Below are 26844 nucleotides of genomic sequence, written 5' to 3' on the forward strand. Positions count from 1 at the left end.
ATAGTGGAGACCATAATTCTGTGTTTCATCAGTGATCTTATAATTGGTGCAATGTCGTCTTAAGTTTCTGGTTTCGAAGGATTTGCAGTATGTGATAGCCTTTTGGATAGGTCTATTTCAGCATTAACTGGTTCTGATTTTATTAACATGACCTACTTAATTATCAAATATTGACTAAAGAGATTCAAGGACAGAATAAATTAGCTCTTGCAAAACTAGTGACAATTTGTCATCTGTAGAGGTAACAGGCTTTTCCTCTAAAACATGTAGTGCAGCCAGGAGAGCTTCACTGTTTTTACTGGGGACACATCTGAGTGTACAGTAAATGTGCAGTATAATTTACATAATGTGCTTAATAAATCTCATGCAAGGAAGCTAACAAGAGCTGACGTACAAAGAAGAATAGCGTGTGTGGCAGTGATTGGATGTAAGGTAACTGTTACATGTTCCATAACTTGATGCAGCACTAAGACATTTGATATCCGTATTGCCTACACAGTCAGCAATGATAAAGGAATGTTTGGAAAGTATTCTGATCAAAATGTGGACCTAGTAGTCACAGTATCTACCAGACATAGAACAGAATGTCCATCATATTTACATTAAACATAAGGTCCTTTCCAAACTACAGATATCATTGGGTAGGTAGTGGTGTTAACTCTCATGTTAACATTGTTGATTTTGGGTGGAGTTGGCTTATTCAGAGACTATTTTGTGAAGTTAAGGTTTGGGAAAGCCTCCTGTCCTCGGGAGGGGTGGATTTTTTCTCTCTGGACTTTATGGGTATTCATTCTTCCAGTGTCTCTCAGTTTACAATAGTGACATGCCATAGGACCTACATAGCCCCATGTTGCCCCTGCTAATTCTCTATCCCTATCTCTACCACTGTATCCTCCTAAGAACCTGCCCCACCTTGCTGGATGCCCCTGCCCCAAATGTTTGTGCAATAACAGTTTCATGTGCTTACTTTCCATATTCTGCTTCCTCTGTTCTTGGCACATAAAACAAGGGTTTGCTGCAATAATTAGCTCAGACAGATGTTTATTATGCTACCCTTCACAAATACTGTTTAACACTGACTGTATTGTTGCCTAAAGACCAGAAAGTTGATAGTGGAATGAAATATGATGTGAAATTGAGTGGAGAAAGAGAGAAAGCATGAGTTTATTCCAAGCTGAGGCAGCAAGAAATGAGAAAGATGGGTCTGCTTTGTGGCAGTGACATGGTTAATATGTGGGAGGAATGTGAGCTGAGATTCAAATTTCACAGCCAGGTTTTTACGTACAGTGACTGGGTGGACAAGAAGGCAGAAAAGGTGGCAAAAGACTGAGGGTCCAAAGAGGGGCTTTGTTGCATATGATCATAAACTCTGTTTTATCGGAATTGATTTTCAAATAGTTGTTACTTATCCAATTAGTGATAAAAAGCATATAGGTGAGAAAGCAGGAAATTATGTAAGACTGTGGACCATTTAAATGGAGAATGAGTTGAGTTTCATCTGGTTTATTTATAAAAAGAGAAGCCAAGCGACTGAATCAGTGAAGCAACATTTGCAGCATACATCATAAAGAAAAGGGCAAAGAGAGAGAGGAGCCATATTGAACACTGCCAGTGAGAGGGAGAATAACAGAAGTTAAAAGGGAGGGGGCGGGGCAGAGAGTGCTTGGGATTTGCCAGTGAGAAAGGATGAAAGCTAAGAGAGGGCCAGCCTAGAAATACCCACGGTCGTTTTCTGAGGATGGAATGGACAACCCTATCAAATTCCACTAAAAGACCTCAGAGAACTAAGCTAGCTGTTGAACATTTGTCAGCCACTAGGTGAAGTGGAAGGAGGGATTGGGATCAAGGTGGTTTTGACGTTGAGCAGTGTTGTGAGATTTCTGGATTTTGGCTGAGTTTGTAGAAGAGAGATTGGATGGGTATTGGCAGAGAAGATGGGTTGAGAGAAGGTTTCTTTCAATAAAGAAGACACAATATCAATGTTAAAAACTTTTGGCAAAACGCCAGATAAGAGAAAACAGTTAAGAATAATTAAGAGTTTAAAATAATAGGAGATCTGAGTTTACAAAGTCAAATAGAAAAGACATAGGTGTGAGACCGGATGAAATTCTTGTGATGGTAGTTATTCGAAGAGACCAAAGTAAGAGGGTAGAATTCGGAGAGACAGCAGATTGTAATATTTACAGAGTGAGATGAGGCAGGAGAAGAAGTGTTGGAAAAGGAAGCCTGGATTGTGTTAGTGAAAAAGAAGACACACTGGGCACAGAAATCTGAAGATAGGCTGTATTTTTAAACATGGTTTGGGTTTATTTAGTGCTGTCAGTACGTGAATAGTAGTAAGCTTTTTTGTGTTAAGAAGTGACAGTTTTAAATGTGTTGAGTTGGGTCCTGTGAGGATTTTTATAGTGCTCACTGTAATTAGAGTGCCACAGATGTTCTGAAACCTTACTAAGTGTTTCTTCTCTAGCCAGGTTAACAGTGAACGATAGGGAAAGTTTAGTTCAGAGAGAATTTGACATTTTGAAAGGGATATGAGTGCTGAAGAGATCCAGGGACTGCAGGTATGAAAAACAGAGTCATGGACCTAAGAGAGGAGGAGGTGCTGGGAAAAGAAGATGTAGTCAATGCAGAATTGAGAGAATCAATAGATAGTTTGTTCCAGGTGAGGGATCGGGATCTGTTATGGACTAACGTAGCAAAATGTATGAAGGAAAGGAGAAGCGAGAAAGGGATAATGGAGTGGTCTATCCAGGGTAATGGGAGACGGTCACAGACAGAAGAGTGACCAGGGTGCCAAAAAAGAGGGCAAGCATAGGCATGGGAGAGCTGGTAGAGCCAGTGACTAACTGTGATATAACCAGAGACTGAAAGTTGCCCGGTAATGATTAAGATGCAGGAAGACAACAGAGATCTGTCCAAGTATTAAAATCACATAAAACTTTGGCGTGAGTGTAGAAGATAGCAAGGGGAGCTAGTACTTTAGTGAACTTCTCACTGAAAGAGTCGTGAGAGTGAGGAAATTGATAGATGATAACCAAAGGAAGTGAGGGGTGGAGAGATGCAATGCTCCACCATAGCGAATTTAGCAATCTATATGCAGCAAGAGATAGCCTGAAGAAAAACAGCTGATATGGCCGGTGATGAAGTAGGATGAAACCTACTTTCAGTAATGGAAAACAAGAAATCAGGGCTTTCTTTTGAGAGGAATCAAAAATGTTGTCTCAAAGTTTAATTAAAAAGCATACATTGGAAGAGTAGTTAGAAAAACAGATTTTGGCTTGTAGGGAAATCCCTTCATGCCCATAAAACGGAGGAATCCAGAAAGGTGAAACATTGCTGCTTTATTAATCCAAGCAGTGATACGTACACAGATTCTACAGCTCCAAATGCACTCTCAGCTCATTACATGTGGGAAGTGAGTTTTTAAACTGCTTTGACCTCACAACCAAAAGTTACATTCCTCGCTCTTAGGCAAAATGGGATTGGGTGAAGAGTATAGGCATAATTACTGTCTATAGGAGACAGATAATTTGACTAGTCTGGCTAGATCTGGTATCTCCCCCTGGCACCAGCCCATGAGGTCATTGCAAGCCTTGTCAGTTAAGGAAATTTACCAGCATGAGAGCAAAAATGATGGGTGGGTAAAGTAAACTTCCCAGGCCTTGAACAAGGACACTCCTTACCCCATTTTCATGTTACGTTATGTGTTTTCATCTTCTGTCTTCAATTTAATGGGAACAACCTTATCTGACTGAACAGGCCTTGTTCCCCAGCTCACATATTCAGGGACCGTAAAAGTGATTTTCTCTACTGATATTCATGAGGGATTTCAGCCTTTTTGTCCTTGCAGGTGAAAGCTGGCCTTCCCCACAATTACAGTGAAATAACCAAATAAGAGACACTAATGGACACACCCCGGTAGGGAATGAGACCAGGATCAAGTGCAAGTGAGGTAAAAGATAAGACTTTATATGAAGTTAAAATGGGGCACGCAGAGGACTCATCTATGACGTGTGCTATAGGCGGTACAATTGGTAAGTTCATTGGACAAAGGGGACTGGTCAGTATGTTACATATAGGGATGATGCTTCAGTATTGGTCGGCTTCAGATTAAAACTTCATGGAGCACGCGGGTCAGCTGGGCTCATCTAGGAGTGGTGCCGGGTCCAGCGATGTCCACGTCACTGTAATTCATTCTATCTAACATTTGCCCTTTTGGCCACACATATCTTTGCATTATTCGTAAATCTCAACATGCAATATATGTATGTCATCAGACTTTTGACCTGAACAATAATAAAGTAAGAGTACATAGGTCCAGGTGTCTTATCTAACACAGTATTTCAGAAACACATTGATCAAGTATCTCCTTGGATCTATTGCAGGTGTTTTACTGTTTGTTAGTACGAGAAGAATATATGGCCACATGGGATTAGTGCTATGGGAGTGAATCAGGGTGGCACATGGTCGAAGTGCATGCAGCTGTTACATCAAAGAGGTGTGGGGTTAAGGGGCTTGTGGTCTATATTTCTTTGGAAGGGGTCTGCTAGTGCTGAGACGGGTTTGTGGAGATGGATGGTTTTTTCCAGGACCAGGTTTCGGCTTGGTCACACACAGCGCAATGATGTAAAAGGAAGAAGAGAGATACAGTGTTTAGCTTGTTACACTTCGCCCCCAAGCTTCTGTGACAATAGGACAGCCGCGTAGATGGCAGAGGGGAGGAGGTGGGGGCTTAGCATGCTGGCTATGCACGCAGAATGAGGGGGAGAGGTACAGGCCTGCATTGAGCATTTACATGCGGCCTTCTAGAAAATGGAGTTGGTAGCTAACACAAAATGGAATCTCGTGGCTCATATGTCATGCACAGTTATGGGTCATTCAATGGTAACCTCACACATTGGCCAGAGGTGTGCTGTCTACCGTGTAATGAACATATCAGGTGCATTGTTAGGAATGAAGGGGGGCCTGGGAGACCCTTACTCCCTTACACAGGTGCTGTATCTTTTCAGCTGATTCAAGCTCTCTCCCCCAGCGTCCTTGACAGGGCTGCACTGCACCAGCTGTCAGACCTGTTTTTCGTCTCTCAGAAAAGTCTCAGGTCTCAGCCCTGTGTTTTGAGCTTTCCCAATTCTTTTCAATGCAGCTGTGGTTTCCATTTTGCTTTCATGGCTGTTCATGTTAATTGCTTTAGGTGTCAGCAAGCAGTTCATGTGTGTTGTTTTTCACCTGGCTAATTTATCTGTGGGTGTGATCAGCCATGTCGCCTTTTCATGATTACTTTGATGATGTCATCCGGGCATGGTCTGTGTGGCTGCTTCAGTGGGTTGCATCTGTCATCCTGGGTGTATGCAGGGGGGTTGAGACCCCCTCAACACATTTAACAGATAAACATTCAAGAAAATGGGGAGCAAGGTGGCCAGCATGGGGCAAGCAGGATATAGGATGGGTTGAGGAGGAGGGAACACCAAACAGTGAACTGTATTATTCAGAAATAAATAGTTGCTATGGTTGTGTCAGTATATGTGCCTGGACCCTGGCCCAAAAAGGAAAATATGGGTTTACCCCTGGAGCACCTGTGTCCTGAAGATGTTGTGTTTGCTGCACCTGGCTGTTGCAAGGATAGGAAAGGCACATGGGTGAACGGACAGTTCCGATGGCCAGCCTTGAACCAATCAGTACAAGCAATTGTCTAAACAGCCTTGGCCATCTTGGGATGGTCTGTAAAATAAGCATTACAAAAGAGGTACTTTGTTCATGTATGTGTGATTATTGAGCTCAACGTGGGATTTACTAGGCTGTACAATTCTGCTGCAGCTGTATCACTCTTCTGTGGCTGCCACCTTCCACACAGATATCCAGTCAAAGACTTAATATAAGCAGGTTGCTATTTTATCATGCACATACATCCTGCAGGATGATGCGGTGGAGCTCCTTTCTTTGCAGCATCAGCAGGTGGCCTAATTAAAGTTCAGAATGCTGGGTATTTCTGAATACATGATTAATCATGAATGTTATTTGGCTGTGGCAGTCAGTATTCTGATGCCCTGCCATATGTATTCTTGACTCTAGCATTTTCAAAATACTTCCTTCTTTATAAACATTATTTGGTCATCCCAACTTCCCTAGTGTTTGGCAGTAGGGCAGTGGCTGTGTCTGTTCTACCAGAACTTTCTTTGACTGGTGGGGGTCTTGCCAAAACTGTTTGTGTCATATTTTGTATACAATGGAACTGCAAGAGTTCCTCTCTCTCAGATGATTTGTCTTTACTGGGGATTATCATTGAAGGGAGAAGGCATAGTCCCTGTGAAATGGTAGGCTAAGCCATGGGATCATCCCAACTTTACTCGTATCACTGTCTCATAAAATCAAGTATCAGCACCAAACCCCATGCTTACCACCGGTTTTTACCCTGAGGGTCAGACTGGGGACTTCATCACAATGTATAAGGAAAAAGCTGAATGTTGATCGACTAATAGCCACAAGAGGATTACACGAGCTGTCAGCAACTATGACGGACATCATTAAACTGATGTTACACATTTATTTATTAAAATGCTCAGTTTGATAGTCAGACCTGTTCTGTATCTAAGAACTGCATGCACTGAATATGATCAAATGCATAAGCATATGAGGAAGGGTTCTGTTGTGTATACTAGGTCTTGTATGTTATGTTATGTTGATTTATACCATGCAGAATTGTCATTTGTTGGTCTCGCGGCACTCAAGTGGCTCTGCAAGTAAATAGGGTAGGGTTGGTTAGTGAGGGAGAGAGGGATAGGGTCAAGGTTTTGCTAATCTCTTGATGAGTGCATTACCAAGTGACACTGGAGTCTGTGCATATGAACTTTTCTGGTGTGCTTTGTTATGTGCACTGGGATTGTTATGTCCTGAAGGGTGGCGTCTAGTGTCTGAGTTGTGTGTTGTCTTCAGATATTGGGTTTGTAGCATGATTAGAGAGGATGTGTGTTTTTAGTATTTATGTAGTTTGTTTCATTAGCTCTCTGGGCATGTGTAGTACGTAAGAGATTGTGGGTTGTGGAAACGGGAACGGGTAATTGGTTAGTTGGCTTCTGGTGATCTCTGAGTGTTGAGCAGTTGTATTTCCAGTTATCCATTCTTTAATGTCCCATGTTTGCTTTGGTCCAGGAGTATGGTTTGTAGGGGCGCACAGTAATTTCAATGTCCATGTTTTTAGTCATTTTCTTTGTTAGGTAGTCTTCTATGATTCTTATTTCCCTCAGTATCGAGTTCCATAGTTTGGCTGTCAGATAGAAGGCTGATCATCCGAATGTCCTTTTCTCATAGTGCCTTACTTCTATTTAGAGGTTGTAGCTCCATCTGAAGTCTTGGTTGGAAACTGGTGATTTTAGCTTGGAAGAATTCAGCTCCTTGACCATGTAGTGATTTATGGGCAATACAGAGGTTGTAGCTAATGCATTTCTTTACTGGCAAACACTGTAGACTTCTCAGGGCTGGTGGGCTGTGGGCAGTTCTATTTAGTCTCAGGAGTAGATGTGCTGCTGTATTTTGGATGTGTTGTAGTTTTTTGTGAGGCGTTCTGGCATTCCAAGATAGAGACTATTTTAACTATTTGAGAAGCCTTTTCTTGATAATACAAAGAAATTGATCTCACAGATTATTTGTGGGGATTTAATTTAAGGGAGGATCCCTCAGGTTACAGCTTTGCTTACTGATTACAAGAGGCATAGTAATGTTGGAGCAGGTTACATGTGCATGGGTAGCATAGTATGCACATGGCACAGTTACTAGGATGAGAAGTAGTGAAACCTGCCAGACAATTCAGTGCCTAAGGGCCCTGAAGGGTAGGTATTTGTAAAATTCAAGTGAACAGTTGTGTTTTAATTTCCTTGCGGAAGGCTCAGTTGGATTAGATACCTCTGAGGTTAGGTTGCAGGGCGTTCCATTGGGTTAAGGCGATGAATGGGAAGCTGGAGCCTCCTGCTGCGCTTTAGTGACCTAAGGAACTGAGAGAAGGTTGGTGTATGGGGTTCTGGTGGGTCTTTCTGTCAGTGGTCTGGTGAATCTCTGAGAAAGGTATTGAGGTGCTGCTTGGTGGATGCATTTGTGGGTGAGTGACAATGTTTTGAAAAGGACACATTCCTTGATGGGTAGCCAGTGGGCTTGTTTCCTGGCAGCTGAGATATGTTCCCTTCTAACGATACCAATGGCAGCCTGGAGTGCATTATTTTGGACAGTTTGTAGTTCATTAATATTCTGTGAGGTCCTGGCCAAGAGGGTGTTACTTTAATCAAGTTTTGTCCCAATAAAAGCTCTGGCTATAGTAAGGCAATTTTTCTTTTTTAGGAAGGGTCTCGCTGCGGTGAGGAGTTTGGAGTGGTAGGCCATTTATTTGGCGATTGAATGTGCTTGCCTTGTCATAGAGAGGTTTAATCTAAGTAGACTCCCAAGGTTTTAATGGCTGGTAAACTGGGATTAGTATGTTGTCGATGGTAAAGGCATTGTATTGGGTGTCCAGTTTCTTTAGTGTTTCAGGAGACCCAACTAGAAGTAGTTCCCTTTTGTCTCCATATAAACAGAGCCAGTTATGGGCCATTCAAGTTTGGATAGTGGAGTAGACAGCGTTAAGGTTTTGGAGTCAGCCTCATAGTCACCTGAGAGTGCTATGAGGACCTGTCCATCGTAAGCATAGTTTGTATAAGTGATGCCTAGTGAGTCCAGGATGAAGAACAGAGGCCTTGTTAAAATGTTATGTTAGGTTGGTGATATGCATGAGCCCTGGGGGACTCCACATTGGATCGTGCTCGGGTGTGCGCAGGCTAGGACTGAGAAGACTCTCATAGCTCTACCTTGGAGAAATTAGGTGATCCATGCTATAGCATTCGGCGAGAAGTGTGCAGAAGTTGAGAGGTGTTGGCACAGTGTTTTGTGGTCGACGAGCGGTTGGGCCTAGCAAGGTTTATTTTAGGAGGGGGCGGACCCAGGATTCCTTGTGGCAGGTTGGGACAAGGCTGGTTGAAAAGGAGGCGTAATAAAGGCAGTGAGGAAGGGTGCAAGGGTGGAGGTGCATTCTTTAATGAGAGTGGCTGGACAGATGTCACCTTTCCAATTTGATGGTTAAAAAGGAATTCATGAGTGCTATAACTTCCTGTTTGGTGACTTCTCTAAAGGAGAATAGCTATGAGTTGTCAGAAGTGTCAGTATGGATGTGGGGCGCTTGGTGGTTAAGTGACTGTTGGTTAGCTCTGATTTTGCTGCGTAGCGTGCCAAGTTTGCTGAGCATGGCATCTTGGATGCTGTTGCACTAGTGTTCATCTTTAGCAGTGAGTTGGGGTGGGGGAGTAGATGTTTCCAACTCCTTGAATATGTAGAAGATCTCTTTGGTGTTGGAACTCGCTGAGTCTATCCTGGTATTGAATGAAGTGGTTTTGGCTTTGATAATGGCTATGTTGTATTCTTTTGCAATTTAGTCGAATTCACTTTTAGTGGAGTCGCAAGGGTTAGATTTCCATGTAGAGAGTGCGTCCATTTTTTTGGAGCGAAGTTCGAGGAGATCAGGGGTGAACCAAGCATAGAAGTGCTTGGTGCGTTTGGCTTTCCTGAGAGTGAGTGGAGCGATGGTGTCTATAGAGTGAGTAATGATGGTGTTAAATGTTTGAATTAGAGATTCAGGGTCTTTCGAGAGGGTGGTTTTAGGGCAGGATCAGTGAGGTGGGGGTATGAGTCTTTCCTTGGTCAATTGACAGGCGCTTCTTGTAAGAGCTGGCGGGAGGGGTGTCATAGGTCGGTGGACTGGCTTAGCCGTGGTGATATCAAAGAGGACGGCATAGTGGTCAGTCCAGGGCAGGGGTTTGTTTGCCTTGATGGTGACTTGACAGTTGTGTTGGGCTATCCAGTTAATGGTCTGGCCCTTGATATGGGTGGGGTCTGAGATAACTTGATGATACCCTAGGGTTCCCAGTGATCTGTTTAGAGAGTTTGCAGAGGGATCTTTCTGGTTTTTTAGGCCGAGGTTGAGGTCTCCTTGGAGGATGGCCTCAGTGGATGTTTTTAGGTTGTTAGCGTGGGGTTGGGTCAGGGCGGCTTGACAGTCTTTTACGGGTCCTGGTGGGCAGTAGATGATGTGAAGGGGTATAGTGCAGCTAGGGGAGGGGTTGAGTTTGAGGAGTAAGTGGTCACTGTTGTTTTCAGTTGTCTTGTCCACCTTTCTGATAAAGATTGAGTCTTTTGATATGAGGGTGACCCTGCCGCCTTTGTGGAGAGGCTGATCCTATGTAAAGATGGTGTAGCCAGGGGAGATGACGAGTGATAATGTCAGGCCAGAAGCTTCGTGGAGCCAGATTTCACTAATTGCCAGGAGGTCGAGATTTTTGGTGGTGATAAGATCTTGAATGTCAAGGGCGTGGGCCGGAAGAGTTCCGGAATTGACGAGGGTGCAATTGAGCAGATGGGGTAGCATTTTGCTTAAGGTGGTGGTGTGAGGTTCTAGGTTGATTGTGGCAGTTGGGGGTGTAAATATGTTTGTGGGGAGGTTGGGGGTGTTGATAGTTGTGGTCATGCTTTGGTTGTCAGGTGATACAACATGCTTAGTATTTGGTGCATCGAGAATGGTTCAGGTTTCAGGCAGTACAGCAGGTGATGTAGCACAGCAGTGCTACATGCACTTGAGTGGGCAGTTCAATCGTGCAGCTGGTCATGGGGGCATGTAATTCAGGCAGGACACCATGCAGTACAAAAAGCAGTACTGCATGCATTTCAGTAGATAGTGGAGACTGTGATTGTTGAGTCGCATGACTGGTAGTGGGCGCATGTGATGCTGTGGACAGATTGGCAGTAGTGGAGGGCGGTAGTTGAACTTTCTTTGTGTTCATGCTGATAATCTCTCGTGTTTAGTTGACCCTAAAATAGGTAAGGTGGAAGCAGGTGTCTTGGAATACTAGAGCTAAGGCATAGTGTTTTGGCCAAAACAAGGGATGGTGAGGCTTATGCAGTCAGGGGTGCTGGTGGTCGTGGAGATTAATGTGAGGGTGGGTGTGAGGGTTGAATGAAGATGGGTGAGAAGGGAGGGAGAGTCAGTAAGAACGGGATAGGGCAGGGGAGGGGGTGGTGACGTGGACACCCAAAACAGGTGAGGCCATTGCTTCGGCGAGCAAACATACATGCTGTGCAGGGTAGAGTGTGGACCATGATAGGATGGGTGCTTCCTAGAACAGGTAATATCTTATATCGCAGTGTACAATTGATTAGCTGGGCACACAACACAGATCAAATGGCTAGGCACACAATCTGGATCAGATGGCTAGGCTGGGCCCACAACATGGATCAAATGGCTAAGCTAGGAACACAATATGGGTCAGATGGCTAGGCTAGGCCCACAACATGGATCAAATGGCTAGGCTGGGCACACAACACGGGTCAAATGGCTAGGCTTTCCCTCCAGAATCAACAGCTAATACTAATACATGAGGAAGATCTGAATGGCTGCATACACATGGCAGTGACAGTAGAGTAGGATGCAGTGACAGTAGACTAGTATACAGAAAAGTGTTAGATGGCTTGGCATAGAGTGCAAATAAAGTGGCTGGGCATGAAGTACACTTCGGATAACTATGCATTCAGTGAGTAGTCGGGCATCCAATATAGGAGTAGTGGCTGTGAACACAAAGGGCCTCATTACGACCCAGGCGGTAAGGGGTTAACGGCAGCATTAACAGCGCCGACCCTTACCGCCTGAGTACGAGGTCCCTTAGCGCCATGGCGCTTTTAACACCTGCTTTTAGCAGGTGTTAAAATCCATGGCGCTAAGGGACCATGGAGTTAATTACGCCACCGTAATTTACGGTGGCGTAATTAACGCCTTCCCCACTCCCATTATACCCTATGGGGCAAAAATGGGAATGGGGAAGGGTAAATGGGGATTGGGGACTTACCGCCCCGCCAAGGTCGGAATGGGGCGGTAAGTCCGCCAACCACCATGGCGTAAACATAGTTTACGCCATGGTGGTAAAGTCACGGCCCAGGCGGTAACTTACCGCCTGGGTCATAATGAGGCCCAAAGTAATGCTTTCAGTACTATTGAGAGTGGTGGGGGCACAGTGTAAAAACAAAGGTGTGGGTTCACAGAACAAAACAGTACAGTAATATGTGAACAAATTGATCAGGTTGTGCATGAGAATTCCAAGATGTTTGTTCACTGTCGATGTCTCTGTTTGTGTTCCCTTGCTCAGTGGCCTGGTCAGGTATGCCTTTGTTGTATTGTCTTCTGGAGAGGAGATTGTTATTTATGTTTTGGTTAGATTTTGCTTGAGGTTGTCGTTTGTCATCTATGTGTTCATGTCGGTAAGGCATTTGTTGAGGGTGTTGTCAGGGTCTCGGTCAGAACATATCTTGAAGATGAGTTGGGTGTCACCTGCACAGTTTTAGGCTGTCAGTCCATGGGTTTGAATATGTTTCATTAGGGTGGTCATGTAGATGTTGATGTTGAAGAAAAGCAGGAAGATGCTTCATCTTTGTGGTACACTGCAGGTGATATTTTTATTATTTCATGTAAGTGGCGGTAGATGTGTTCTTTCGGTTTGGTTGGTGAGGAAATATTTCAACCATTGTAGTGCAGACCTTTTAATTCTGCATTCCACCAGTCTCTTTGTTAGCATTGTGTATCTGATTGTGTCAAAAATGGCTGTGTACTATGAGAGCTGATTGGGTTGTCCCATATGGACAGGAGTGATGATTTAGTTCCTCTCATGGGTCGGAAGCTGGCTTGGGATTGGTCAAGTATTCCATTGCTTTCAACATGATTTAGTAGTTCTTTGTAGACATGGTTCTGTAGGGTTTTTGCTGGGTATGGTAGATGTGATATAGGTCTGTAGTTAGTAGTGTCTTCTGTATTTCCAGATTAATCTTTTAGGAGTGGCTTGATGTATGCTGTTTCAAATGCTTTTGGTACTTTCACTTTGTTTAGTGATAGATTCATTATTAGTCTGAGGTATAAGGCTGGTGTTTTGTGGTTGAGAAGTTTTTTGTAGAGACCCAGGGGTCTTGAGTCACTGGGAGATCCAGCAGTGTTTGTGTATTTTATTGTTAGTCAAAACCTTCCTTGCTTCTGGCTTGCAATTGATTGATTGTTGTGGTGGTTGATGAAGTGCTTGATTCTGGTAGGATGTTTTCGGTACTTTGGCCTGCTTCGATGGTCTGTTGTATTTCGTTCAAATTTTAGATGGTATGGTGCAGTTGTTGTAAGAAGCTGTTTTTTTTTTATTCCCTTGAGGATTTTGAACATTTCTTTTAGTGGGTTTGTTGCAGATTGGATTTTTGTTGTGTAGTATACTTTTTTTACATTCCAGTACTGTTGATTTGTTTATGCATATTTGTTGTTGGCAGTTGGTTTTGTCCAATTGGTTGCAGTGTATTCACCATCGTTTTTCCAGTTTCTGTTTTGTTTTTTGCGATCCATCAGTTCTTCTGTGAACCATCTCACAGCGATTTTCTTTTGAGTGGATTTGTAGAGTTTCAGCAGTGCTAATTGATCTAGCAAATCTGTGATGCAGGTGTAGATCTTAAGGTGTAGAGGTTCTCTACTGTTGAATTCAAGTGTAATTCTATTTAGCTGGGAGGTGTTGGGTTTGGTAGATTCCAATATATCCGTTAGGGTTTTCAGTTCAAGTCTTTTCCAGTTCGTTTTGTTTGTCACTGAGAGTTTTATGTTTGTAGGCATCATGCTGCTCTCAATTTTGACGGTGAATGGGATCATATGATGGATGCTCGATATGATTGGTAACAGTGGTGCGGTGGTCTAGCAAACATCCCTGCAGAAGATTGCATCTAAAGTGTGTCCTGCTCAATGGGCAGGACTGTTTAATATTTGTTTGAAGTGAAGGGTTTCCATTAGGGCGCTGAAGGTGTTTGCAGTGGCTTTATTTTCTCTTTTGAACCAAATGTTAAAGTCCCCAAAAACAATTATGTTTTCATGGTTTGTAGAGAGGTTGGCTAGGGCATCAGTGACATTTGTGGTGAAGTTGTCATTGTAGGTGGGGGGTCTTTAGATCACCGGAATAGTAGGCTGGATTGGTTGTTGAGTTTGGGATTGACTAGCAGTGATTTCAAGTCTTCTATTACAGTTGAGAGGAGGGGTGTTGATCAGATGTGATTTTTGTGCACTGGGGCATTTCCTCCTCTTCATTTTCATCTGTTAGTGTGTATTAGTTTGTAGTTGTTGGATATGGCTTCCAGGGCAATTACTTTGTGGTTGTCAGATAGCCATGTTTCTGTGAGAAAGAGTGTGTTGATTCTGCCTTCGCTTAAGTGCTCATACATTTCTGTTGTGTGCTTTACCATAGATCATAGGTTGAGTAGGCTGCAGTTTAGTTTGTGCGAGTTGGTGTGTGCTTTAAGTGTTGTTTCTTACATTTCGCTTGGGGTGCTGACTGTCAATTCTTTGGCTCTCTCTTGGATGAGCCTGTTGTTTGCTATGTGTGCCGTTGAACCCTCTGTCCCCTTGTTGAGGAGTTCCATTAAGTTGGGCGATTGATTTTTCTGTATTTGATTCATTGTAGTGGGGTGTTTTGTTGTCCATGTGGTCCTATTTCCAATCTCTTATTATGTAAGCCGTGTGTATGGTTAGGGATTCTAGATGCTCTCTGGTTCTTATAGGTGTCTTTCCAAAAAATGTTTCCATGTAGCCAGGATCTGATTATTGTGGTGGGTGGTGTGATAGTTTGGTGGGGTCCGCTTGAGTGCTTGTTTAGACATTTGTTGTGGGTTGTTTGTTTTCCTGTGTAGTAGTATTGTAGGTGGAGAGATAGCAGAAGATGTATCTGTCTTTATCGGTATCTCAATATCATTTAGAGTATTATAATGGTGATTTTGAGGTGTTGTGAATTCTGGTAGGTAGTTCCTGTTGTTCAACAGGGGGTGGGGGGTTAATTCTTCTTTCTTGTTCTGTCTTCCTTTCTTGTTCCCTTGTCCTTCGTGTATAGGGGCATATTTGTGGTTGCTGTGTTGTGGGTCACTATTGTACTGTGGATCTGGTTGTGCCTTAATCTGTTTTGGTAGTAGGGCTCTTTAGTTGGGGGTCTCTCTCTTGTTGATAGTTCATATTGGTTTTTATATTGCAGCAGGTAAGCCATAGTGTTAGATGATTGTTTACTGGATAGATCAATGTTGGGCTACACACCGTGGTGGGTGTCTTGCTGTGGTTATAGGTTTGTGGGTGCTTGCTTTGACACAGAGGTTTCAGATTCATATTTTTGTTGCAGGGGCACAAAAGCCCTCTTGTTGTGGCTTCTTTTTTGGTCTCAGGAATAGATTGATTTGGGACTACACACATGGGCAGTTGCTTCACTTTGGCTATAAACTTGAGGAGACAGTGGTTGTGGTTATGTAATTTGTTCCATGGGCGTAAAACCTCCTTGGGTTGTTGTTTTTTATTGTTTTTTATTTTGTTTGTTGGTCTCTTCAGAGTTCTCAGGGGTTCTTGGTGATAGACAACAGGTGGTGAGGTTTGTTGCGAGTGAGAATGGGTTTTCCGGGGCATATCTTCTTTATGTGGTCTGTTATTTTGAGGTCAATAATCCTTAACATAGGGAATTTCTATCATGGTTAGGGCCCCCAAAGTCCCCTATGCTCACCCTACATACACACAAATACATCATATAGCCCCTAGGGTACAAAGTATTCCACAGTCAGAGGATAGACCACTGTAGTGCGTGGATGGTGATCGATGCAGTTGAAAAATGGCTGCCACCAAAGGAATAACAGTACACAAAGACTTCCCAAATCATGTGCTGCATTTTACAGGAAAACATCAAGTCTTGTGAGACTTCCAAAATCACGTCCTCCATCTGGGATGGACAGGACTTTATAACCCCTGCCCATCCTCAAGGACATACTCAGCGTTTAGCATCCAACAGTGCACCAGCTCCTGTGAGCCACTCTTGCTCTTAGCAGCCATTTGCCTGAAGACACCACCATTATTTCTCCACCACTGTCCCGCCACAGTACCTGGATCTTATGCTAACACCTCCCCTGCCAATTAAGAAGTTGTCATCTGTCTGAGGCCCACACGAGGAGCAACACACCAACAGCAAGCTAATCTCAAATGCATCTCCTCATGTTGAACCCCTTCTGGGAACTCTGCCATCATGGTCTTTGGCCCCACACCATCACCTTCATTAAAGGGACCTGCAGTAGAAAGAACAACCTATGAAACACATTGTTTTTACAGACAACACATCAGGACAAACAGAAAACAAACAAGCAAGGCATTTGGAGTTCATTCACATTATCAAGATATTTTGGATATAATCCTGGACATTTAAAACTGAACTGGTAGAAGGAAGCTGCTTTTAGACACACTTTAGAATACAAAAATGAAGGGAGAAGGAAGCCGACCATAGCTGGACTCGGTCGCTTTTCCAATGACGCAACTGGAGCAAGCCACTTTTGAACTCACCATCACCCCGCACTACGGTATGTCTACCATCCCTGAGGATGGGACTACGTTGGGTGGTGGGGAATGCCATGTGTGATAGCTCTGACACTTCCGGTTCTTGCTAAGGGCCACACCATCACCAAAAGAACAGTGCCAAGGGAGTGCAGTCTTCACACCACCAGCCTTCATGTATTCTGCCCATCCCTGGCATCCCGAATAAACTGGTGCACCCTTGAGTGCTAACCATGGTTGGGCCTGCAGAGTGTTTTTGGTTGTGTCATTGAGGTGCTCCATGATGCCCCTGCAAGCCCCAGACAATTTCTCATAGATTCTTCATGGCAGAGTACTGAAATAGCTGATTCTTGGTGGTGAGGTACTAAATTAGCCAATATTTTAGGGAGCCCCCAGGAGAGGATTCATCCCTGTGGAGCTTGTCTCATTGTTTGAATATTACTTGGTTTGGGGGTCTCTGAATTTCTGTGTTGATGGGGGTTTGGCAGAGAGCAATTCAGGTGGTTAGAGTCTAAAGTGGCAGAGTTCTTTCTGGTTAGGTTCAAGGAAGTATCTGGGCTAGAGTGATTAGGTTTTGTTCCGGCAGAAAGCAGTGGGATGCAGGGTGTAAAAATACTGTGAATTAGCATTTGTAAACACTGGAGGTGGGTATCTGTACTTCTGCCCCTTATATGGTTAGAGTAGAGGCACAGTGCACCCCACCCAAGGTTCTCTAATGGTTGGATGGACGAGCAACCAAGGCTGAGATTCACGGGAGGTGATGCCAGCAGGTTCTTAGGTACAGTGAATCCCCAATCCCCCACAAAGGAATGTCCACACACTATGTTATCTGCTAACACAGTTCTTTTTATAAAATAAGGTTCAAGTAAATGTATACACATAAATAACACACTTTGTACTTTAGGCAAACCTATCTTAATACTGTAAATATATACACATCTATGTGGTACCACAATATACGTTAGGTTCAATTCAAAATACACCAAATGCTGACAGTTATTAAAAAGCATATGAATTATAAAGCATTGAATAATTGCATAGGCCTTACTGTAGCAAGGGAGCTTACATTCTAAACATAGGAAGTATACTTTCTTTAGACTCAAATAAGTGATACTGTATAAGGATCCCCCACCTGGACAACCAGTAAGGGGAACGTTAAGGTGTACTTTATCTTGTATTTTACACCCAGTCCTAATACGTTCAGTAATTGTCTGCTTTGTTTTTCTACAGTTCTCACTACCCCAAATTACCTGGGAAGTCACAGGAGAATAGGATCCACAATGAATCCGGAACTTCTGAATGAATCCTGAGGATTGAAGATGCTCTTCCGCATCACATTACCTTGGGCACCTTGGCAGGCAAAGTGGTGGAGTTTCTTGGCTTTTCTCAATGAGATCCCTGGAGGAGGGACTCACCTTCGGAAGAAGGAGTCACTGGGAGGTTGGCGTTTAGCAGGAGAAGGCAACCAAGCAGTGCCGGAAAGGCAGCAATTCTGACAGTCACAGTGATCTCCATTGGCGGGTTGTTACTCTGGCTATGGATGGCCTATGAAGGTGAAATCTGCTGTGGACTTCTACATGGCTTGTTCGAAGACCGTTGATGACTTTTGTGGTGACAGGTTCAGTGGCAGAAGAAGGTGTTGGCTTTGGGAATTTTGCGGCTTACCACTGTTTGATTCTTCAGTGCTGCAGCCACAGCATGAACCTCAGTATGGCTTCTGGCAAACTGAACATGACCAGTGGACTACACTGTGGACTTCCACCAAGTCTGGACGCTCGGGATGTATTCTTTGGATCTTTGTGGCAGAAAGCCCACTGGCAGACACTCATCTGCAGGCAGCTACCATGAATCTTCTCCTGTCATGGAAAAGTAGTCCAATGTCATGGCAGGGATGCCCCTTGAAGGATACTTCAATCAATGGCAACTTTGGCAGCTCTGAGTATCAGGCAGCACAATGCCAGGCTATCCCCTCTCCCAAGTGATACAGAGCAGCTTGGCTTTCAGTGGTCACAAACACTTCTCTGAACCCTGGGTAAAGCAGATGGACAGTTTGGGATCAAGTAGTCCAGGCACTCCTCTTCTGGACTCACACAGATCCCTTCTCTGGATAGCAGGCATACAGGACTGGCTTCCAGGATGCTTTAGATGAAGAGCAGCAATTGAGCAATGGTCCCTCAGAGCTGGGAAGAGGTTGCCTGTCGAGGTCCTCTCTGAGTCAGTCCTTGGAACAGCCTGGCAGCCTTCAGATTCATTGAACAGTTGCAGGAGCAGACTTCTGCCCCCGGTGCATTCCAGGGAACAGCTTCTTCAGGTTTCTGAGTTCAGCTTCTGAACAAGGAGGTGAGTGTGGGAGCCACTGTTATTCAAAAACACTCCCCATTCTCTCAGGATGAGCCAGCCAATCAAACACAAGTGCATTCATGCAGGCAGCACCCAATCAGGCTCACAAGCATTCAGGCCATTCACCCATAACGAGACACCCAAAACACAGGATGTGGATTGGAGGCTACTGCCCATCCCTTCAGCAAACGGCACTGCATTCACTCCAGTTTCAGTCAGGGCAGGCTAGGCATGTGTCACACAATGAAAACCAGCCACCCACAACACAGAATGTTAGTTGACTCCTTAATCCATTCATACGGGCTTCACCCAACGGTGGGCCGTCAGCACACAGTCCCTGGGAAGGCTCCAGCCAGTCTGGCATGGGCTTCCCCGCAGGACCATACATGGTTCTTCCAAAGAATATCCAATCAGGGGAAGTAAACAGAGCCAGGGTACCCAGGACTTTGAGAAAACAAGGTGTATAGGTAAAGGAAACCAAGAGGCTGCAGTGGCCATTTTGCTTTTGTTCGGGAATCCATTTTTTCCTATGCCAGGGCCTGGATATCCAAACATAGATGACACTCACAGACACTGTGCCTCATTACGACCCAGGCGGTAAGTTACCGCCTGGGTCGTACCTTTACCGCCATGGCGTAAACTACGTTTAGGCCATGGTTGTTGGCGGATTTACCGCCCCATTCCAAGGTGAGTGGGGCGGTAAATCCCCATTTCCCATTTACCCTTCCCCATTCCCATTTTTGCCCCATAGGGCATAATGGGAGTGGGGAAGGAGATAATTACGCCACCATAAATTACGGTGCCGTAATTATCTCCAAGGTCCCTTAGCGCCATGGATTTTAACGCCTGCAAAAAGCAAGCGTTAAACTCACCATGGCGCTAAGGGACCTTGTAATCAGGCGTTAAGGGTCGGCGCCGTTTACGGCGCCGTAAACCCCTTAACGCCTGACTCGTAATGGGGCCCACTGTCTGGACAGCATGTAGCTGCCACCAGGCTATACTCTGCTCTGCAAGCACAAATATAGGGCTGGATGATTATCACCCACATTCCATAGAGGATGCATGCATATGGGAGTACGAATTATATGTTTCAAACTAACACATTGCAGTGCAGCAGCCAGCGAGAAAGCTACTTTTCAATGTATTTTAATTTTTTTCTGGTTGCTGATTTTAGTTGACTTGGAATAAATCCATGTTTACTCCTTCCATTTATAGACCACCTTTTTCTATTAAATAAAAAAACTGAATACAAAATAAGTCAAAAAGACCGTAGCTTCCACACCGGCCTCGCCCCAGAACAAAGCCCTGTCAAGTGTACAGGCGGTTCATAGTCGGCTACATTTCAGTAGGGTCTCCCTCACCCTGGGAGCAATGGAGTTTATTACAGTAATACATTCTAATCATGCATTTAAAATGCCAACTAGTACAGTCACATAAAAAGCAACAGCACAAATCGCATAGTGTTTGAAAAAGATAACAAGACGGTATTTCAATACAACCTCTCTTCCTCCCCATGGCTGTAGAAATGTTTGTCATAAGCACTTATTATCACAGATATATCTGAAAACCTTCTGAGCGAATTCTGTTCGCTCCCAAATGTGGGGCTTAATTCCCATTAGAGCATAAATAATCAATCAAATTTAATTTAATTAATTTTTTTATAACATGCCTAATACTGTACCTGAGTTCTGCTTCTAAGTGCGTATCCCGGATTTGAACCTCAGTTGCCCTGCGTGGTCTTGCTGCCAAGACCAGCGCATTGCCCCTGTGCTATCCTCCGTTCATTATTGACCCATGCATTTCATGAGTCACAAAATGCCTGAATGTGAGGAAATGCTATCTGGAAAGTTTGCAAAACCCTGTTTTCTTTTATTTTGAGTATGTCAAATGGTACAGGTGATTCCTTCTCCCCTTTTGTCGCATCGTCATTCCAAAAGCATAGTGCACTTTTGCCCTGCTGCATCAGTAACCTGATCCGCAGGGCCCACTCTGCTCATGGCACAGAGCAGGTTCAAAGGTCACAAGATGCCCACTTGACCACCAAACTAACAGCAAAGTCAATGCAGCACTGAGGTGACCTTTAAGATATATGAACAACAGAAACCCACCAGGGTTAAGCTCCACTAAATATATTGCGCTGCTAGACTCAGTGTGTTTCAAAGTACTGTCAATGAAATGACTGATTGTAATCAAGCAAAAAACACGAAATGAATGTCCAATGTAGCTTGTTTTCAGAATGCTTTATCATCAGCCAAAAAGATTTGCCAAGATTTGCCGACACGTGTTTCGACTTTCTGCGGTCTTTCTCGAGGCAAGAAATTATTCAAATTAAAGTCCTACTGATGCTGCTGTAATTGTTTTTGAAATAAATGCAATGGTCGTCTCCAACAAACCTGCAAAATGAAGGCTGATAAGCCAAACAATCTCTATACAATTGTAACGAGTCACTGAAGGGCTCCAACATGTATCATGGAGCAATGATCTGCATCTCAACAAATAAACTGCCGTCTCCTGCTAAAGTTTAAAACGTCCACATAAACACACGGATGCTGCTCGGTACCATGTCATCCGACATTTAAGATATGCCGCCAGGACCCAAAACTACGATGATCATGAGTAGCCCATGCTGGTCGCAAGGTAATCCCTACGAATAAGCTATGCCTGGGTTTAGGCATAGTGTATGGTGATACTTATGATCATGGCCACCACATCCCTATTGGTATTGCACATCTGTCAGCTCCTGTGAGTTAGCTCTGCTATGGCAGGAAATGTGCATTCAGTTCAGATGGGACGATACTGCTAGATGGCAGGACAGAAACACAGAGGGCCCAAACTCTCTTTGATTCTCTTTGTGACGGCCTATAACTGCCTCCCCGAGAGGCAGCCACACACCAGGCAGGTGTCCTGGAACTAAGCATCAAAGGAGAACACCCATTCAGGAGGAGTAGCATCACACCAGGGTGCGACAAACCCAAAGGTTTTAGTAATCAGTAGGAGGGAAGGGGGCAGGAGTCAGATAAGCAGGACTGCTCTGGACACTGGAAGAAACCTTCCACCATCTTGTTTCTCACAGTCTCTCTTAGTTCTTGGGACTGCATCTCCCTGCCTCATTGAACCACTGCCATTCGACCGCACAGAATACCCGCATTTGCCCTACACAATGCCCGCTTGCTGCCAAGGTCTTGCATGACACTACGTGTCCAAATGAGCCTGATCAGCTCACATCAACAATTAAACCATTGTATGATGTGTCAACCCACCAAGCACAGAATCCAGGTACTGTGATACTGAACTGCCCGCATGGTCCACTTGGATTGTAGAGGCTGGTTAGGGCACGATCGCTACTCTTTCAGATGTTTATCCTTATATGGTAGTACCTTAACCTATCACTCCTGGAACTACACTCAGAGTGCTACTTTCTCCAGTCTGTCGCATCTTCTCTGTTCTTTCCTTTGGGGTGTGTTTTTGTATAGTAATCACTTTTCGTTCTACTTGCAGATAGTGTGTTCTATTAAAGTGTTTATATTTTTATAGACACCTTCATTGAACATTCCCTTAACTGTGGCCTGTGTTACTGTGTTGTTTGTGTAACTACTGGTTCACCTTCACAACCCTCTTGAAAGTATAGCCTTTCCTCAGCCTGCGTTACCACAAAAGGCGAAGGAGTTATACTCTTGATTGTCCTGTTTTGCCTATATGATTGTGTTGAGTTTTGATTTGTAGAAGTGTGAGGGCTGAGTGGGCCATTTTACCCCTACTCATCCTTGTACTCCTGCAAGGCAGAATCCAATTCATCACACTGAGTAACTAGCATGTAATAATATGGACAGATGGATTTGGGTACAAGAACTAACTCAGAATCTGTGTGAAAAAGGCATAAGCAACCACACCAGATTGATCCCATTTTAAAAAAAAAAAAACATTTAAAAATGCCTTCTCGTTCAAAGCTTGTTTGACCAGAGCATGGGTTGTCCACCTTGAAAATAGAGCCTGATCATCTAATATGTTGGTTTTTATATTGTTTTTCATTTTATTTAAATGATACCATAAAACAACAAGACAAATACTACATTTACAAAGTATATAAATTAAAAAAACACAAAAAAGAACGTTACATAAAGAAAGTCATAATTCATCAAATTACTATTCATAATGCATCCTATTATGCACACATTCATTTCATTGCCATACATGCTTTCTCCCAAGATATTGTGAATATCTATTCAACTTTAATCAAAGCTTTTATTAATAAAGTTGTTTTCCCCTCCATCAATCTAGGCCAAAATGTCTCACTAGTATTGTATCATTATTTTTCACAAATGTGTCTAAAGGTGTCTGATGCAAGTTCATTGTCGCTGAGCATGATGTTAACCAATGTTTTAAAGTTTGAGGTGACAACACATTTCACTATAACCGACAGTTCCTATCCTGCAAGTAGAGGCCCCTGTTCAGTTCCCACCTCTGTAGGATTCCCAACAAATTTAGACTAAAACGTTTGAAAATATTTCAATAAATATGGTTAGGGAATCTAGTTAAAAATAACTGTAAAAAAGTGGGAGGCGAGGCCTATGTATCCGAGGCCTATGTATATCTCGAAATGTGATAATGATCTTTAGACTATTCAGCAAATCTAATCCTCTTGGAAATGCTTTTGGCGTCAAGCTTTGCTAGATGCAATTTTGTCAATGATATCCTCGCATTCTTGTACAAATGCAAACTTCTGATTGCATTTCTTAGTTAGAATCAGGTTAAGATCAACAAATAAAGTAAAATCAACAAATAAAGAGTTTTGGGGAATGTAGTAGTTTGCGATAAATCTTCAACTTTGCTCTATTAAGATAGGATCTCCATGACAATAAACCTATTCATGTCTTAATCCCACAAATAGAACAACAACTGGGGTCCCAATAGCCTTTTCCAGAACATACTGTGAAAAACCAGAGGGTGTTTCACAACCTTGTCCCTGGGGATCCCATACTCAGGTGGCCAGGAAAAGGCCATCGCTTTTGGATCTTGACCCTGGGGTGGACAAGCGAGGGAGGATCACCTGGGTATGGGGTCTTCGGGAGTGGGGGAGAAGCACCTGATGGGGAGACATGGTATCCCCCTTTTTCCACAGCCCATATAACCCATGTCCTTACCATTTTATGGGAAACTAAAACTTCCATAATTCCTCCCCACCTTACACTGACAATACTACTTAGCTGAAGAAGATGAGGAATGAGACCAGGAATATTACCTCTAGGGACTTGCAATGGTTTGGTCCCTTTAATGAGACTAGGCAGAGTCAGACAAGTAATCCTAACTACACACACCTGTCACTTGTTAACACTCAATATCAGGATAAAAGGTGGTGCGCAGAGGCACACAGGGAGTAGGGCTGGCTGCGAAAAAAAGCAGCTCTTCCGGGGCTGATGCAAACCAGGTTATCGAAGTTGGAAGGACAAAGGGCTGATTGGCAGTTGCAGAGAACGAGAGAGAGCCAGGCAAGTATTCAATACTTTCAGAAATCCGGAAGCGTTTCAAGACTGAAACCGAGTGAGAAGAGAGGATATATCTTCATAGCGCTTCAAGGTGGCCCACTCCCCTCCTTGGTGAACAACAGAGTCGGGGAGGAGCAGAGGAAGTATTGGTAACAGCCTTGACTGCTGCATGAAGGCATTGAAGAAAGAAACCCAATTAACAGTGAGTTATTGAAGGCAGCAAAGGCCCGGTTTGTGGTAAAAGCAAATAAAACTGTAACAAGAGTTGAAGGTTGTGCATGTGCTGATAAAATACGTAATGTAAAAGACAACTGCTGAATTGTGATGAAAGTATACAAAGTAAGAGAGTGGTCCTGCTAGGCGGAACCTCAAATCCGAAACCCTCTGTGAAATGTTTGAAGTTCTGATAAAATGGGAAACGAAAGCAAGAAAGTAACTGCAATCCCGAATGAAAGTTGATTGAGTGAAAAACCGTTGTATATGAAATTTAAATACGCCAAGAGGGCAAAGTATGAACTTTAAGCACGCCAAGAGGGCAAGGTAAAGAAATAATAATTTCTAGAAACGACAAGTACTAAGAAGCATTGGTGTTTCGAGTTGATAAAGATTGTCAAATTGTTTAAAGAGAAATCGAAGTGGTCATGCAGAGGTCTACGTAAAATCTTTGCAGTTTCGAAAGTCTTCGACAGTAAAAAGTTGTATGAAACAAAATGTGGGGAAGTGAACCTCACAAAGTGAAAAGAGGGTTTGAGCACAGCGCAGGGAGACCCATGTGAGGAGTGAAATTACAAAGGTTTGTGAAAAGAAAGACAGGCTCGAGCCTGGTGGAGGGAAGACTGTGTTGAATTGTGGTAAAGTAAAAGTGAAGAGATGAACTGTGCATTTGTGGCAAGGCGGACAAAGCTTCAAGAACTTGTTGAACTGTCAAAAGCTTGAAGCCCAAGCCTGAACTGTTGAATTGTACCCGTAAGCCAAAGTGTGCCAGATTGATAGAACTGTTCCATCCACCTATACTTTTAAGAAACTCTCGAGACCTTATGCTTCTGAATGTGGAAGGGGAGTTGCTATCTAAGCCAATCTGACATTTCTTTTGAGACACAATTATTTTTTGTACTGCTGGAAGATGTTGAATTCACATACCCAGACCTTAAACATATACTGAATGAACACTTTGAAGTACACAAAAATGTAGACTACAAGAGACTACAAGAGGCATGTATTCCACACTACGATGAAACTCCCAGGAGAGAGTATGAGCAAGTTTATGATGCGCCTCTGGTCCAAGGTAAAGCACTGTGAATGCCACTTCTACACAAATGAAGAAGCCATCAAATCACAAGTCATTGAAGGATGAAAATCAATGGCGCTGAAGAAGAAACTGTTGCAGGCACCACACACCCTAGCTGAAATCCTCATTCTAGCGAGACCAATGCCAGCACTTGACCTCCAGTTTTCCACTTTGATCAAAATCCACATCTCCCCAACCGTTACAGTAAAAGAAGAGATGAGGCTCGGAACATAGCCCAACGCTGCCCATAACCATACATAGGACAGAATTCAAATTCCTTGAGGACTCGGGTGTCACATTTAATGTGATGCCAGAATGCGAATATCGCAAGCTCACATGGCACGAAACTCAAAGGAGCCCAGGAGCGAAAAAGACCACTACCATGCCTGCAAGACTTCACAACCACTTGTCGACACAAAGACAAACAAGACTGTGTACTCATTCATGCCCTTGCCACGGAAGCCTCCTGCGGATGCATGCTGAGCTTTAAGTCTACAAATGAGACTCATCCACATACTATACCAGTTGATGGCAGACAAATAGATCACTCCCACCACCAAAGTAGAAGCAAGCTTCCCAGACCTCTTCAAAGGCATAGGAAAACTGAAGGGATGCAAAATCCAGCTGCATATCGATAAATCGATAAAGCCCATCGTGCAACACTACAGAGGGATCCCTTTCAACATTCAGAACCATGGAGAAAGAACTACTCGCCCTCATTGAGGATGACATCATAGAACGAACATCTGGCCCAACCCCATGGGTCTCCCCAGTGGTGTCAGTGGCAAAAAAGGGACCAGAAGGACACATTCGACTGTGTGTGGAAATGCGCACGCCAAACTGAGTGATACTATGGGAGCACCACCAATCACCACGCGTCAGAGATATGATGCACTTGGCTAAATGGAGCCAAGATCTTCTCTTGCTTAGATCTAAACAAGTGATACCATCAAGTGGAAATAGGGTAAGAGTCCCGCAACATCACAACTTTTGTAACGCACTTGGGACATTTTTGTTATAAATGACTGAACTTCGGAATATCGTCGGCCGCAGAGATATTCCAGGAGGAAATACGCATGGTGATCTGCCACATACCACACTGTCTCAACTACAGAGACAACATCCTTGTCTTTGGCCAGTCACAAGATGACCATGACGCAACTCTCATGAAAGCATGCTAAGTCCTCAGAAATACAAATCTGACACTGAACAAACACAAATGTGCCTTCAAAAAGACAACACTTAAATTCTTTGGGTACATCTTTTATGAGAAAGGCACCCAACCTGACCTTGACAAAATCAAGCCATTGACG

Source organism: Ambystoma mexicanum, chromosome 5p (assembly GCF_040938575.1).
Source record: "Ambystoma mexicanum isolate Mex_15411 chromosome 5p, UKY_AmexF1_1, whole genome shotgun sequence".
Lineage (NCBI taxonomy): Eukaryota > Metazoa > Chordata > Amphibia > Caudata > Ambystomatidae > Ambystoma > Ambystoma mexicanum.